The following is a 16,420-nucleotide window of genomic DNA, read 5'->3' as shown; positions in this document are numbered from 1 at the left end:
GAAATAAAAAAATAAAGCAGGGGAAACAAAACAAAGGGTTTGCAAAAAAGAAGCAGAAAAGGGGAGGATGATAGCTGGTATGAGGAGGAGTATGGGACTGACAATGATATGGACATTGGAAGTGAGGGAGTCCAAATCCTTGTGAGCCTGAAGCAGAAAAAGAAGACTTCTAAAAGTAAGGAGGCGAACACCAAAGACCGGTCGCCTCTCAGGACTGACTTAAAGGAGAAGGGATTGATGGGGGGAGGATACAACAACGAAAGAAGTGCAGAGCTTTGAGGATAGGGAGGTTGTCTTGGAGGTTAATCTTAACACTATTGGTGATAAGAACCAGGAAGAGAAACAATTGGATATTGATCTCTGCATCAATAACGGTATGGAAAGCCTCAAACAGGTGCTCAATTGGGTGCATAAAGAAATTGAAGGCATCAAAACCAAGCAAGCCCAGGAAGCAGGGAAAATCGAGATATTAAAAGCTTTAGGCTCTAGAAAGTTCAATTATCTATCAGAATGTCTCAGTGAGCTCACCAAAGCGATTGGAAATGCTGAGGAGATTATCAACGCCAACCGCAATAGCTTTCTTGGCTTGGAAAATAGAGCGGGTCCAATTGAAAAGTGACTTGATGGAATTGAGCACACGCTTAAAAAAATAGGAGAGCAAAGCCACAAGATTCTGAAGGCTGCCTCGTCCAGCACGAAAGCCCTTATCTGCAAGATGGACAACTACCAAGGGGATAAGGTCGCGATGGGAATTATTTATGTTAAGGATGACACCCCTGATGGTAGGGACACAAGGCTTGGGAGAAGAATGAGAGAAATAACTAAAAGGATGCAAAGCCACAACAAGGAGATCGAGGATATTAAGCGGGCAGCAGACAATATGGAATAGATGGAGCTGGAAGCGGTGGAAATGATTCAGAAATTAACTTAAACCTGGGCTTCTATTGGTCTTTTTTGGTCTATAATATGCATTCTCTTGTGTGCTGGCGTTTGGTTCACCAGCTGTCTTTCCTTTGTTTGTTGTCTTTTTGTTTAGCTGCGCTGTAATGTTTATCTTTCAATTTTTTGATTGTACTGGGTTTCAGGGGCCCATCAAAACCTATTTTCCCATATTCAAAAATACTTACTTTAAAGTATTTAATGGTGAAATGCTAATTCTGGTTCTATATGTTGATGATTTATTTCTAACTGGTGAAGATAGTCTCATCATTAGGTGTAAGAAAGAATTAGCTATTGAATTTGAAATGAAGGATCTAGGTCTAATGCATTACTTTCCAGGGTTAGAAGTGTGGAAAATACCTAATGAAATTATTCTAAGTCAAGGAAAATATACTATTGATATATTGAAAAGATTTGGTATGATGGATTGTAAACCTATGTCTACTCCTATGGAAACTAACTTGAAGAAGTTGAGTATTTCTGCAGCTAACTCTGATTTTGTAGATCCTTCAGAGTACAGGTAGTTGATTGGATGCTTGATGTATCTAGTCAACACTAGACCAAATATTTGCTATGCAGTGAGTGCCCTTAGTCAATTCATGAACCAGCCAAAGCATATTCACTTGGTGGCAGAAAAGTACATCCTAAGATACTTGCGTGGAACAATTGGCTATGGGCTGAAGTATCCAATCAACACAGTAATCAATTTGGAAGGCTACTCTGATTATGATTGGGTTGGAAGTGTTACTAACAGGAAAAGCACTTTAGGAATCTGTTTCAGCTTGGGTTCCGCTATGATCTCTTAGGCCAGTAGGAAACAGTCCTCAGTTGCATTAAGTACTGCAGAAGCTGAATACATTGCTTCAAGTGTGGCAACTAGAGAAGCAATTTGGCTTCGCAAGCTTCTTACTAGGTTGTTTGGACAACCTTGGGAATCCACTGTTATTTATTGTGATAATCAGAGTTTTATTAAAATATCTAATAATCTCGTGTTTCATGACAGGTCAAAACACATGGAAACTCATTATAACTATATCCGTGATATGGCACAAAGAGGTGCCATCCAGCTAAAATATATCAGCACTGATGAACAAGTTTTTGATGTTCTCAACAAGCCTCTAGCTCGAGTGAAGTTTGAGTACTTCAGAGAGAATCTTGGAATTGTGGAGAACACAACATTGATTGAGAGGGAGTCTCAATCTTAGTGATGCAATTCAGTTTGCATCTTCCACCCTCTATGGGAAATGCAAGGTGACATTGTATCCTTGTCTGGGAGAAGGTTGAGGTGTAAGACCTCTCCCACCTACGGGCAATGAAAGGTGGATCCATCCTCTGCGGGCAACGCAAGATGGACATCATGAAACAAGTTCATGATATTTATGTGTTTTATTGCAGGTATACTCTATAGAGCTTATACATTCATACTTGCAGGCAATGCAAGATGAAAGTCATGAATGGATCATGAAAAATGACGGATATCCTCCCTAGCTAAGAGGGAGTGTTGAAAATATTAGCTAGTTCAGATACCCGATTATCGAATTTTAATATTGTCAATGACAATTAAAATTCATATGCATTATCTCAAAATGTGTTATTGGGCTGGACCCAAATGTAAAAGCATGTAACGTGGAAGGCAATTAAATATAATTATTGGGCTGGACCCAAATGTGTAGCGTGAGGAATTCACAATGACAATGTAACATAATTAAATAAACATGCAAACCGACTTGGGGATATTTGGCATCAAAAGGTTGATATAAAACCAACAACAAAATGAAGTCATTCTATCATCAATTCACCATGGATACAATCTTCTCTCTTACATTGGCGAACTCTCCTTCTCTTGTGCGAATTTATTCAAGGCTATTGTTAGGCGAAATTGTCAAGATCTTCAAGCGAACTTGAAGGCTCTCCTTGTGTGATTCTGCTCCAGCCTACCTTAGACATCTGTTGCTAATCTCCTTTAATCATCTGCTGATTAGAGTTGCATCCTTCATTGCTCTGCCAACTTGCTGTTTGGACAACGATTTGAGATATGTTCGCTATTGCCTACATTTGAGATAATACATATCATATTTAAGGCTGGATTTTCCACCTCCAAGAGGGAGGTTTTCTTAAGGTATTGGTGTCTTGTGTCTTGTGTTTTAATTATCTGGGTATTGGTGTCTTGTGTCTTGTGTTTTATTGCTGTTATTGTTTATTCACAGTCTGATTATAATCTAATTGCTTAAATTAACATCTGATTGTTTAAAATTAACATATTAGAGTTGTGTACAACAACCCTCAATTTCTTATTTTTAATATCTTTGTTTTTTTTATTATATTTGTTTATTTATTATTATTATTTATATTAGATTTTTTCATTTATAAAGATGTACTTTTACTGTAAGAGTATTTTCAATAAATTCAAATTGTATTAATTTTTTAAATAAACATTTATGAATGTTTTTTATCTTAATTTTATAAAATATGTTAATTTTATATGTTTTTATATTTATTGATTTATTGATTTATCATAAAACCTCTCTGCCTCTTTAGTTTTAAGTGCCTTTGTGTAGGTACTGGTCAAGAACTTGGGGCGTGAAATAAATGTCATAACTGCTTCTGTTAAACGTTTAAACCAAAACCCAAACGCTTGGGGTCAAACACTAAAAATTCACTCTTATTATACTTTCCATGAATGAAATTTGGATAGATAAATTTAATCTTATACATTTTGTTATCTTTGTTGGTGTCTTCTGAAGGTGGAGGCTACAATCTTCATCTTCTTAAGGGGAGATGAAAAAATAAACTTGTGTCTATTAGGACATCTTCATCGGTGATGAGCTGCTTTTTTATTCATTTACTTACAATGAACTCTATAATGGAGCTATTTGGGAAGTAGAAGGAAAGTGGGTAGTCCGAGGACCACTTGATGTTCACACTTGTGTGAACCCCAATGATGAGGATGGTGAGGACTTGATGTTCACACTTGTGTGAACCCCAATGATGAGGATGGTGAGGATGATGAAGGTGCAGATGATCAGGCGTGGTTGACATTATTGACACATTTAGACTTCAAGATAAATCTCCATTTGATAAGAAGAATTTTTTGGCATACATTAAGAGATACATAAAGAGCCTCACTCCCAAATTGCTAAAGGAACGCCAAGAGGTACTTATGAAGAATATTGAAGCTGTTGCAAAATGGCTCATTTCTAGGTTGAGCGACCTACATTCTTTTGTACGAGAGAGCATGCAAGATGACAACTCTATTATTTCTGTTTACTACAGAGATGGGGCCAGTGACCCAACCTTTTCGTATTTTCCCAATGGTCTGAAGGAGATCAAATGTTAGTCTAGATCAGTGTATTAATAATAACGAGTTATGAAGATTGTTTTCATATAGCCTTCATTTAGGGATTATGACTATAACATGGCATTCATATTATGGTTGAGCGTGAAAAGAAAGAAAGACATGTGGCAAACTCAAATTTAGACATACAAAAGCCTCGAAACTATCAAAACCCTGTACCATTCAAATTGGCATTCTTCTGTTCCTACAAATGTCGTGTCACAACAATGGAAACCTTGGAGCTAATTATTTGAGTGCATTTTAAAGACAATTTTGATGTTTCCTTTTATCAGAAATGGTCATATCCAAACGCACAAAACTATCAGTGGTACTTTTCTCTCAAATTGTAAAGAATACCCATAAGGAAAATGGATTTGACAAGGAATTAAGAACCAATTCTGCAAATTTTGAAAGCACCCACAAGCAAAATACAACAGGAAAAAGGCTCGAGGAGGTATTGAAATGTAAATTTCAAAATTTAAATAACAAGAAGCAAAATGGAACTGGAAAGGGCTTTGATGAGGTATTAAGGTCTATTTCTCCAAAATTTGATAGTACAAATAAACATAAGGGCACAGAGAAGGGGACTGGTGAGGTCATAGGGTCTAAATTTAAGCCCAAGAAAGAAATTAAGAAATGGGGATGCATGGCTTCATGTTGTTGGACTGTTAGATACATTTGTACAACATGGTGGCTTTTACCTGTGCTCTATAACGCATTGTCTTCATCATTTACCTAATATATAACACAAATTACTTTATCAAATGTACAGGACATGCATCTGCAAAAAATTGTTTCTAAGCTGTTTGATTCTCTTCTGCAATGTAATATAGGCAGTTCAGACATTCTATTTCTTTGCTAGACAATTCGGCAATATTTTCAATTTACCCTTCAAATAATCACACAACTATCAATTACAGAGACATCAAATTCATTTGAGGTAGAGTAATTTTAACTCAAATTTGAGTTCCTTGTGTACATATTTGAAGATTTCAGTTCTCTGTGTATAAATTTGAAAAACAAAAAGATCTAGATGGTTCAAATTTCTGTTTCACGTCTATCCAATTATAAATTTTGAATTTTCTTAAGATTGTGTTTCATATTTACATCAATCTAGTTTTTTTTCTTAGCTTAGCAGCAATTTTTTTTTTTTTTTTTTGGTTAAGGTTGTGTCTCGTATTACATCACTCTTGGTTTTTTTTCTTAGCTTATATTATTACAGTAGCAAACTTTTGAATTCATAACCTAGTTTTGGGAATAAATCCTGTTGGAGTTGAGATGGAATTGATTGTTAAAATTATCCGTGGTCTGAAAAAATGAATGGGTGTTGTAAAATTCTAGTGATGGAGAGGATAGCCCTCGGAGTTTCGAAAACCTAACCTATATTAGATTCATGGTTGAACCAAGTTATCTTAAGTTGTGAATTCCGAAAACAATCTGCTACAGTGTCATTGTAATCCCGCAAGTTCTGAATTATGTGAATGAAATGTTTTCGCTTTGCATGGGATTTATGTGAATGAAATATTTTCGCTCTACCTGAATTCTCCGATCTCAGAAAGATTGATTAAAACAGGCATGAAACCCGGTGATACGTGACATTACCAGTGGCTTTCCCTGCATGTGAGGACGCAAATAAAACTGATGGTACGACGAAAAAAACAAAGATGAAAAAAATCAACGGACAATAGGCTTTCCTGAGCTCTGAACCATTGATCTGAAAAATCAGGTGTATCTCATATAAGAGACGCCTTCGACATAAATATTAAATATCATTGTCACCCCTTTCTGCTGGGTGCCCAACAAATTCTCGACGTTGGCCGCAGGAATCTCCAGCTTGGCTAATAATTCATCTATCGCTCTCCACTCTACCCGCTTCATAGCTTTCAATCACTGACTCCAACCTATCTCTATAAAGCAAAGCATCCCCTTTGCTTACTTACACTGCTTCTCAGTCTTCAAACCATGGCGGTTTTGAAGTCCTTTTATTTGGCATTACCTTGCACTTCAATTCTGGTGGCATTTATTGCAACTCCAGTTTTGAGCTGCAATAGTTGCATCCACCGTTCTAAACTAGCCTATTATCACAGCAAAATGGCTATTAAAGGTAGGCTGAAACAGATTTAAAGCTTAACATTGCCTAATAAGAAGAATTTTGTAATCTATATAATCTGATTATTATTGTTTTATCATATATATATATCCACAGCTGGTGCGTGTGCGGATACGGTTCCTTTTCTGCCAGACTCAATGGCTCAAATGTAGCAGCTCCTCAAGACCTTTTCCTTATAACACTTGTTGAAAAAATAATAATAATAAAGGAAAGATAGCGTTGCTGTGTTTTATTAGGACATCTAAATGGTAATTTTGCACTCATTAAATAGATGTGTGAAATTTAAGTAATTTTATTCATAAAAATTTAATTTTTTAAGTAGTTTATAGATTCTGTTTTCTTCTCTTCTTTCTGTTTTTTAAACTAGGGTTTTGAAAGGGTTCAGAATTTTGTACAAAGCACAGCATAGAACTGATCAAAACCAGTCCTGAAACAACAGAACAAAGGAAAGAGAGGAAAATGGAATCCATATGCTAACATTTTCCTCTTTTTTTCTGTTATACTATATCTTTTAATTTGTTTGTTCAGACAGTTAAATTTTATATCATAATATTTACTCATAGATATCATATTTATGTGTTGGCGATTATGGGATGAATGTGACTATCGAGATTGAGTGTGACTAGGAGATATTGAGTGATTATAGAAATATTTGACCTAATAGATTCTTTAAAATCTAGTATGCCAACACATAATATATTGTTGGAGAATGGAAAGCCTTGAGTTTAAAAGCTAGTATGCCAACACATAATATATTGTTGGAGAATGGAAAGCCTTGAGTTTAAAAGGAATAGTTCTAATCGTCTATAAATTATTTTTAGTTATTAAGTTTATTTTAATTGCAATCATTACGATTTGAGATTTATGCATACTATTACAGTAACCATCATAGATATGGTATTCAAGATTAATTTTAAATATTTATTCTTGTTCTAATTTTTAAGTAATAAATTATATAATGACTTTTAATATATTAAATTAATAAAAACTATTTTTTATTGTTTAAATATCTATCCCTATTCCAATATTGATTAATATTTAAAATAATTTAAACTATCCTCCATTGTTCAAGTTAAAAAATTAAAAAATACATTCCATGTAATCAAAGAAAATCCTTCCCATTCTCCTCATAAAGATGTGTTACTTCACAGCTATTCCCACTTAAGAAAACATAATGGAGGATGAGTAAACTATAGTTCAGAAAATGGCTAAGCAATAACTACAGCCGGATGCACTGTGGGTCCACTGTAATAGGAAACATGTGAGAATATTTTTTTCAAAATAGACGCCTGGTTTTGAGGTTTTCTAGAAAAACGATTTTTGGTTATTCACAGGCAGAAGAAGAATCTCAAATCTGATTTGTGAGAGCGAACAGTTCTGCTGCACTTTTCAGCTCATGCTTTGCCACATGCTCCAGAGATGGGCTTTCTTTCAGTGAAGACTCCTTACTGATCAAACCAATTCAAAATACAGACAAAACATCAATATCATAGCCTAGTTATATATTATATATGAAGTTGATTGATTGCAAGCAAACATGCAAATGGAACATCTACTTTTTGTACATGGTAACGTTTTTGGTAATCCATAAAAGTTGTTTATCATTTGAGTACTTAAAATATCATATAAAACTATATCAGTTATTTATTTTTATTGGTAAATATTTTTAAAATGTATTAGAATATTTCTGTTCTAAAACTTTAAAAGAGAGTATCGAGATAAATATCAAGCCTCAAACCTAGGTTTTCCAGAAATGGCATGGTCTTTGTGAACCCTTCAAAGCATGATGTAATATAAATGTTGGGGAGGCACAGTGGCTGTATGCCATGGGAAAGGAACTGTAAGCTTGTCTTTGTTCATATTCAATTAATTTAACTCATTTAGTAAATTTTTTTAATGAAGGATTTTATATCAGAATTTTCTAATACAAGATTTCATGTCATTTACAAAATATATTTATTATTAGATATAAACATATGTATCTTACTTGTAAAATTCATAGGAGACAAGTTTGATTCATAGAATTTCAAATTTACTATTTAAGACGTAAAATTTTGAGAAATATTTAGATCCGAAAGATTGGGTGTAAGTTGTGGAAGGTAGCTGTGAAGCTGCATAAGTATCATTTTGCGACTAGGAAGGTGTTTGGAAGGGCAGTAGTAAGTCGGTAAAAGTAGGAGCAGAAATTCAGCCTAATTTTCAAGTAAGATCTGTTGGAAAATTTATTTCTCCTGAGCCTTCGTGCACACCTATCAGGAGCAGCCAAGGGTAAATGCAACCTGCAGTCTGCAGCAGTTGACTTGGGGTTTACTTTTCAAATGGCTCCTAACGTTGCAATAGCAACAACTAGTTGAATTTATTGGTGGTAGGTAAGTTTGAGTTTGAATTTCGAGGGGAATTTTTTGTGTGGACAGCTCTAAGACAAAAGGAAGGAATGTTTTTCATTGTTAGTAAGTTGAATAAGAATGTTCTCTGAGTGATTCAGAGTGTGCAACAACAACTATGTGATTGTATGTTGTGTGAGCAGTGATTGCTCCAGGCATTTGTAGCTCCAAGTGAGCAGTGTGTGAGTTAGTGAGAGAGCTTTGACAAGCTCTGTAGTTTGTAAAAGAGCTCAGAGAAGCTCCGGTTTGTTAAGTGTAGAATGGTGCAAATTTGATTTGTAATCACTAGTAGTCTGTAGTTTATTTTTGAGTTAGTATTTTGTTTTGTAGTTTCATCTCCAGTTTAATAGAAAGCAAAAGAATTTGCATGGCTACAATTTGTGTTTAAATTTGCTTCCGCTATATATTGCCAGCGATAGGCAAATCTGAGTTGCAATCTCAGAAGTTTATTTGATTCTTTGTTTTAAGGGTGTTGATTTTAGAGCTTTGTATCTGCCCCTTTCTAAGAATATTTTCAGTTTTCCAAGTTGCTATCAGAGCATTTTATTGTTCTCTAAATTGGTATCAAAGCATTTTATTGTTCTCAAAGTTTATATTAAAGCCATTTGACCTTAAATCCTTGTGAATTTAGGCATTTGTTTTTCTTTTAATCATGATAAATCAATGAATTGTTAGTATTGGTTTATCTTATAAATCTATTGCTGCTTCTGGATTTGATTGTGTGATTTTTTCTGTATCAACATTTCGGATCATACTTTATGATCCATCATCGAGATTGTTAGAAAATGACTTTTTTTGCTGGTTTATCTTATGTTATCCCAGTTCATAATATCGTTGAAGATAAAGAAAAAACAATTGATATAAAAGGAAATTTCAGATTTTTTGAAATAATTAAAATTTCTGAATATTATCCCCATAAATGAATTAAAACTAGGACTCTTACATTTTTCAGACAATTTGAATTGAATCTTCAAGTCCAGGGTGTTGGTATTTTTACTCATTATTTTCAATTCATTGTTCCCCAAGTTATTCAAAGATGGAAAGATTGTTGGAGATAGTAATCCCAACTACCCTAGCAAAAGCTGTCACTTCCATATCTTCCTCATCAGCTGTCAATCTCAATGGTAAGGACAAACATTAAAATCAGATCTTGATAAAGATTTGGAAGGATTTCATATTGACTGCTCCTATCTATCCACTATCAAATCTGCAGAATAAATTTTGAAATAAAAAACTTGTATTGCAATCTTTTGTCTATTCTTTTCATCACCGTATAAGGGCATTTAATAGTTTGTGTTTTCCCTCCTTTATTGTATATATCTTAGAAGATTCTGGAAGCATCATGAAGAGGGGAACTTGTTAATAGCTAGAACATGGCGTTGTCTTAAGGGTGTTGTGGTGCCAAAAAGAGCAGAAAATAAATGGATTTTCAATAGCAACAACAGTCAAAGAATAGAGAATGAGAAGTCATTTTTTTTGGTTGTAGTCAATGAAAAAATAGGCTTCTTTTATTTTTAGTTTACTTTGAACATAAAGAAAGGGAAACAACCCCTATTTAATCTTCATATGAGTTTGAAGTTAATATAAATATATATCATTTTTTGTTTTACCTTTCTTTTTGTTCTGCTCTGTTTTTGTTCTCCTCTGTCCATCATGTGGAATCAGAGACTAAGGAGAGATCTAGGAAGATAGAAAGGAGCTCTAACAACTGTTAAGGAGTTGCACAGAGATTGTAACAGATCTATTTTTCTTTGTGTCTTTGCATCTATTTTTGATAGCCCGAGTTAATAATATTTGGTCAGTCAAGTGTGGCTGAGGATGTCCTTTCATAAGCTATTTGTAGTTTTTGTTTCTTCCTAGTTTAAATTGCAGATCTCCGATGTTGCAAGGATTTGAACTAAAGTTGGTTAGATGTCATCGCTATTGTGTGAAACCATAGCCGTTGCATTTTACTAAGCTGAAAGAAGTAATCGCTTCTATTCGTGAAGAGAAAGACGTTGTTCTGCAATCGTTGTTGAATGGAGATCATCAAACAAAGTTGTTGTTCCAAGTAAGACTATAACAAAAGAAGAGCAGAGGGATCTGAGTGAGTGTTGGTTTCAAGACAATTCTAGCCACTCTCAAACGAGGAGCTATCAAGCAAGAACAAAAAGAAAGAAAGAAACTGAAGCCCACGAAAGAGAATAGTGCAGGACCACCTCCTCACCAAGATGATAAGAGCAATAAAGGCTAAAGATCACACATGGGAATGTGACCTTCCAATCAATGTAATAGGATAGTCTTGTTTGTTTGATTTTTGTAATAAACCCCACCTTGTCACCCAATGACATGGATTTGGTAAATTGATAAGCCACCATGGGCATATGGATCTAGGGGTATTTAGTTGAGTATGTTATAGGTGTTTATGTGTTGGAGATGTCTTAGGAAGGTTTAGGACATGTTGAAACATCTCTAGGTAGGCGGATTTAACATATGTCAAAAGTTGCTCAAACTTGACAACTTTTGTTGATAATTTTTAATGACAACTTTTGGTTGCAAATAGCAACTTTTTTCCAACGGTCACTTCGGTTCAAAAGGTGGTTGATAAACGTTGAGGAAAGTATAAAATATCATTCCCAATCATCATTCGGAGGAGAGAATGACTTTGTAAACTTTTGGCATCATTGAAGTAATATATTTCTGAGAATTTCCTGCAATTCCGTTATTCTACATAGTGTACCGTACTATATGATCATTTTGGAATTAGAAAACCAGCGGGATGTGTTAGAGTGGCCAATCACCTTTTAGATGCATCAAGTCTGAGGTCCTAATTCGTCAAGACAAGGAAGAAATCGACAAATTTCTAGAAGTGTTCTAGATTTGACAGTTTCATCTAGGGTTTTGCAAAGAAATGGCCTTACCTTGTTGATCCTTCATTGGTGGTTCATGGCTTTGGAGGGGATGAAAGTATGGCCAATGTATTTTAAGATTTTAAAGGCCTTTTGCAGGTTAGGACCAGTTGGAGGTGAGGGTTTGATACATTAAGGTGGGCAACTCCATGTGGCCACCGTGCAAGTGTAAGCAAACAGGTCTCACATCAGGGGTTAAAGGTCTGATCATGGCCTAAAATTAATGAATTGGTGTATTTTCAATGGCCTAAGATTATTCTTTGAGTTGTTTTGGTGAGTTAAGTTCTTTGTGTACACACTCCTTTATAAAATAGGCCTAATTGGGCTATGCTAGTCTCTTAACCAAAGTAGGGTTTGGATTCTTGTGTTCCCTACCGGTAAAAACCCCCAGGATATATTTTATAACTCCCAAAAGGGTATCCAAATCCAGGATTTGTTATCTGGTCTTTTGGAGAAATAAAGAGTTAAGTGTGGAAAACCGGTATGGCAGGGCTACTAGGTTTTGTAGGCTTTGTTGCAGCAGTTACCCAAACTGGTAGAGGGAACCTGAATTCAATGATTGAAGGGGGTCTCCCTAACCTAGAGGACTTCAAATACCTTAAATAACCATTGTTGCAATGGAGAAGGGACCAAACCATTGTTGACCATAGGGTCCTTGTACCGATTAATGAAAGAGACCCTGTACCGGTAGTCTTTTGTTTGGAAGAAAGGGATGTGGGACTTGTCAAACTGATATTCCTTAACCCCTAGGAGTGTTTTGTGATTTCTAGGGTCCTTGGTGTGTTCCTAGATTAGGGGAACCTATCCTATACCTATACCGGGACTCTGCATCAGATTGGTATCAGAGCGTAGGAGGAATCCTTTTGGGAAGAAGAATAGTATGTGTCAGCAGAAGAATTAGAGGGTGAGGCTAGAAGAATGCCTCCAAAGATGACAAGTGTTGAACTTGCCAGGATGGTGCAAGAGAACAGGGAAGAGAATGACCGTCTTAGAAAGTTGATTGAGAACTTGGAAGGCAGACTAGAGATAGAAGGACCTAATGGCTCAGAGGAAGTGGGAGAAGAAGAGGAAAACCCACAAGGGTAGGAAGAAGAGGATAGGTACCTGGTCAATGCCTTGAAGTTTGTGGAGAGGAGAACCATGGACCATAAATCAAACCTTCCTATTTTCAGTGGGAAGATGGATGTCGATGGATGTCGATGGATTAGATAGAGTCCTTAACCAACTTATTTAAATGTGAAGACATTGCTGACAACCAAAAGATGAAGATTGCCAAGTGAAAAATACAGGGAGCATTCCTGACATGGTGGAATTTTGTGCAAGGAGAAAGAGTGAAAGAGGGAAGAGGAATGATCACCTCTTGAAAGAAGATGTTTACAAATATTAAGGGAGTATATGTACCTAAGGACTATGAAGTCCAATTACACAAGATAAGGCAAAATCTCAGACAGAAAGAGATGGATGTGTGTGCCTATACTGAAGAATTTCAAAAATTGAGTATAATGTCTAAGAAGGTTGAAGATGAAAGTGAAAGAGTGGCAAGGTATCTAAATGGCCTAAGGTGGAACATACAAGAAGAATTGAACCTCTTGTGCCCTAACATTGTTCATAAATGCTATCAATTAGCATTAAAAGTAGAGGAGAAGCTCAAAAGAAGAAAAGAGTAGAGCAGAAGGGGTAAGAAGCCAAGAGGAAGGAGCAACTTAAGAGGAAGGAACAACTTCAGAGGAAGATCAAATTTTGAATTTCAAGGAGACAGTAGTCAAGACTCCTCAAGGAATGACAACAACAACGAAGGCAACTTCAAAGGTAGAAGGCCAAATTTCAAAGGAAGATCATCAAGAAGAGGAGTAGGACCAATAAAATGTTTTTAACTGCAACGAAGAGGGACACATTGCCAGCAGATGCTCAGAGAAGATGGGGTCTAGTTCCCAAGGAGAAAGGAGAGCCAATCTAACTCAAGAATCAGATTGCCAAGGTAGTAGTAAACCTGATTCATATGGTTATCTAGAGACAGGAGAGACACTAATGTTGAGAAGAACCCTCTTGACGGTACCAACACCTATGGAGCCACCTCAGAGGAAGTCTATCTTCCACACCACTTGCCAATCAGGAGGAAAGGTATGCAAAGTTTTGATTGACTCAGGGTCTATTGAAATTTTTTTGTCAATATAAATGGTAGAGAAGTTGAAATTGAGGAGGATACCCCATCCATACCTCTATAAGGTGTCTTGGCTCACAGAGGAGCAACAAACACTTATAGAAGAGCAGTCATGGGTTAAATTCTAGATATGTGCATATAAAGATAAGATTTTATTTGATGTTGTCAACATGGATGCTTGTCACCTCTTGTTTGGAAGACCATGGCAGTATGATCTCAAAGCACACCATGATGGCTTTAGGAACACCTACTGGGTAAACGCACAAAGTTGGGTCCCAATCCCGCGGAAGTCCGCGGGTTGGGAAATGAACCTGCTAGAAATGGGTGCCCGATTTGTAAAATCGGGCACCCGTTTAGCTTCGGGTGCCCGAGCCATAAATAAACAAGTTCCTGTTTAGCAACGGGTGCCCGAAGCAAAACAGGCACCCATTTATTTCAAATCGGGCAACCGATTTGAAAAAAACGGGCCCCTATTTTTAAAATGTATTTATTTATTTTTTTAACCATTTTCTATCATTTTTACTGTTTGAAAAATAGGTAGGCGTTTCTAAGGAGCATGGGTACTCATTTTTTTCAACCCAGCTGACCCCCTAGACCATTTTTACCTCCTTCCAGGTATTTAGTTTTATTTTTTATATTCTATTTTATTTATTTTTATTGTTTTTTCATAAAAAAATGTTAATGTATTGTAATTTTTTTATTTTTATGTTTTAAAGTTCGAAAATCATCTTTTATTTTATTTTATTTCATGTTTAAAATAGTTTTTAGTTTTTAAATATTGCAAAAAACATGAATAGTAAAAACCGTAGGAAAAAACAAAAAACAAAAATGTAAACGAACAATAAACATTAGACATAAAAAACAGACAATAAACCCTAAATAGAAAAATGAACATTAAACCCTAAATAGAAAAAAACAAACAAGTCCCAGGAGAAATTTGACTATCTTGGTTGATTAACCCTAAACCCTAAATTATAATCTTTAATTAAAACCCTAAACATTTATGTTATCAACCACCTTAAGCATTTGCAATGGTGGCTATTTTTAGTGTTAGAAATTTTAACGTTTTCATGTCCTAAGCAATTGAGTTGGGCACCATGGATTAATGTTCCTTTTATAATTGCTTCACATGAAAAAACCCACCCTTATCCTTCTGCCACACACCTAGATTGGTCACCCAATCAACCTCTATTGTTGGCCCACCATACCACCTAAAATTCAGCCAAGCATCCACCCAAGCCATCTCTTCCTCTTTACTTCCTAATCATCTTAATATGAACGCTACCAAGTTTGACCAAAGAGACCTCTCCACTACATCCCATATTGTACTAACTACTCTTTCCTTATCCTTGAAAACTTGCATGTTCCTTTCTAGCTAGATAGGCCAAATGATGATAATAGGAGTTTAATTCCAAATGAACCACAAGATAGGACTAGACATATTAAATTTCAAATAGTCCAAAATATTAGGGAGATTGTGTGGCATCGTCATTCAATCCCCTATCTTTGCAAAAATGAATTCCATATTATTTTTGCAAATTCACATTGCACAAAAGGATGATCATAATCTCACAAATTTCCTTACATAAAACACACTTGAAAGGACCCCAATGCCCCATAAGTTGTAGTAAGTATTATTGGCCATTACATTTAATTTTCAAACTAAAAATTGTGAGATATGCATTATAAGTGTTGTAGACAAGGTTGACATGGAAATATCCATAACTAAAATGGTTTTATTATTTTCATTAATAACAAAAGGAAAAATATGCCGAGCTAGATGCATACCAAACTATTCAATTGAATTGGATTTTCAAATTTTGAAGTGATTAATTTGTCCTATCAACCCTGTTAGATTTGATATGTTTGAGTAAATTCAAATCGCAATACCTAATTATAGGCTTGTCAATTACCCTCGTCACTTAGTAGTTTTCTTTTATATCTAATTAGATTCTTGGAAAAGAATTAATTTTAATCATTTAAGTATGCATTCATTAGTTTTCATTATTATTAATTTATTATATATAAAACAACATTAATAATATACATAATAATAATATTAATTAAATATTTACAAATTATATTATATACTATTTTTTATTAATGATCTAATATTTAGATTAATAATTGCAACCAAATAATCAATAGAGAAACCATTTTACAAAAGAATCATAGTTATCCCAAATAATCTAATTTAGATGAGTTATGTATTCTAATATATGACAAATTTTCTTGGATAGGTTTCATTATATAAACCCCACTAAATTACTTAAAAATTTACATGTCTATATAAATTTATTTTGCCAAGTATATATTAAATTAAAAAATTAATTATATATTTATATGTGTATGTATCATTTTACATTTAGAATGAATTGATTCTAAATTTTTTATGATAATTGTTGGTATTTCATTACCAAATGTTTATTCTAATTGATATAATTGATGTACATAATTAAAATATATTTTGAAAATTATTTAATATGTAAATAAAATTTGATCTTAAGTAAATAAATTATTTAATATGATATAATAAATTTCCTCTTAAGTATCACCATCGAAGGGTATGTGATCTTCATCTAGTAGAAATGGAATGAAACAATC

General features: G+C 34.7%; 1 pseudogene; it reads left to right on the top strand.

Annotated features, from left to right (window-relative positions):
• The first annotated feature begins 376 nt into the window (after positions 1-376).
• LOC131054553 (translationally controlled tumor protein 2-like) lies at positions 377-4,276 on the top strand (annotated as a pseudogene).
• The last annotated feature ends 12,144 nt before the right edge of the window (positions 4,277-16,420 follow it).

The sequence above is a fragment of the Cryptomeria japonica genome, chromosome 10 (assembly GCF_030272615.1).
Source record: "Cryptomeria japonica chromosome 10, Sugi_1.0, whole genome shotgun sequence".
Classification (NCBI taxonomy): Eukaryota; Viridiplantae; Streptophyta; class Pinopsida; order Cupressales; family Cupressaceae; genus Cryptomeria; species Cryptomeria japonica.
The sequence above is the reverse complement of the archived record's forward strand: the minus strand, read 5'-3'. Positions and strand labels throughout refer to the sequence as shown.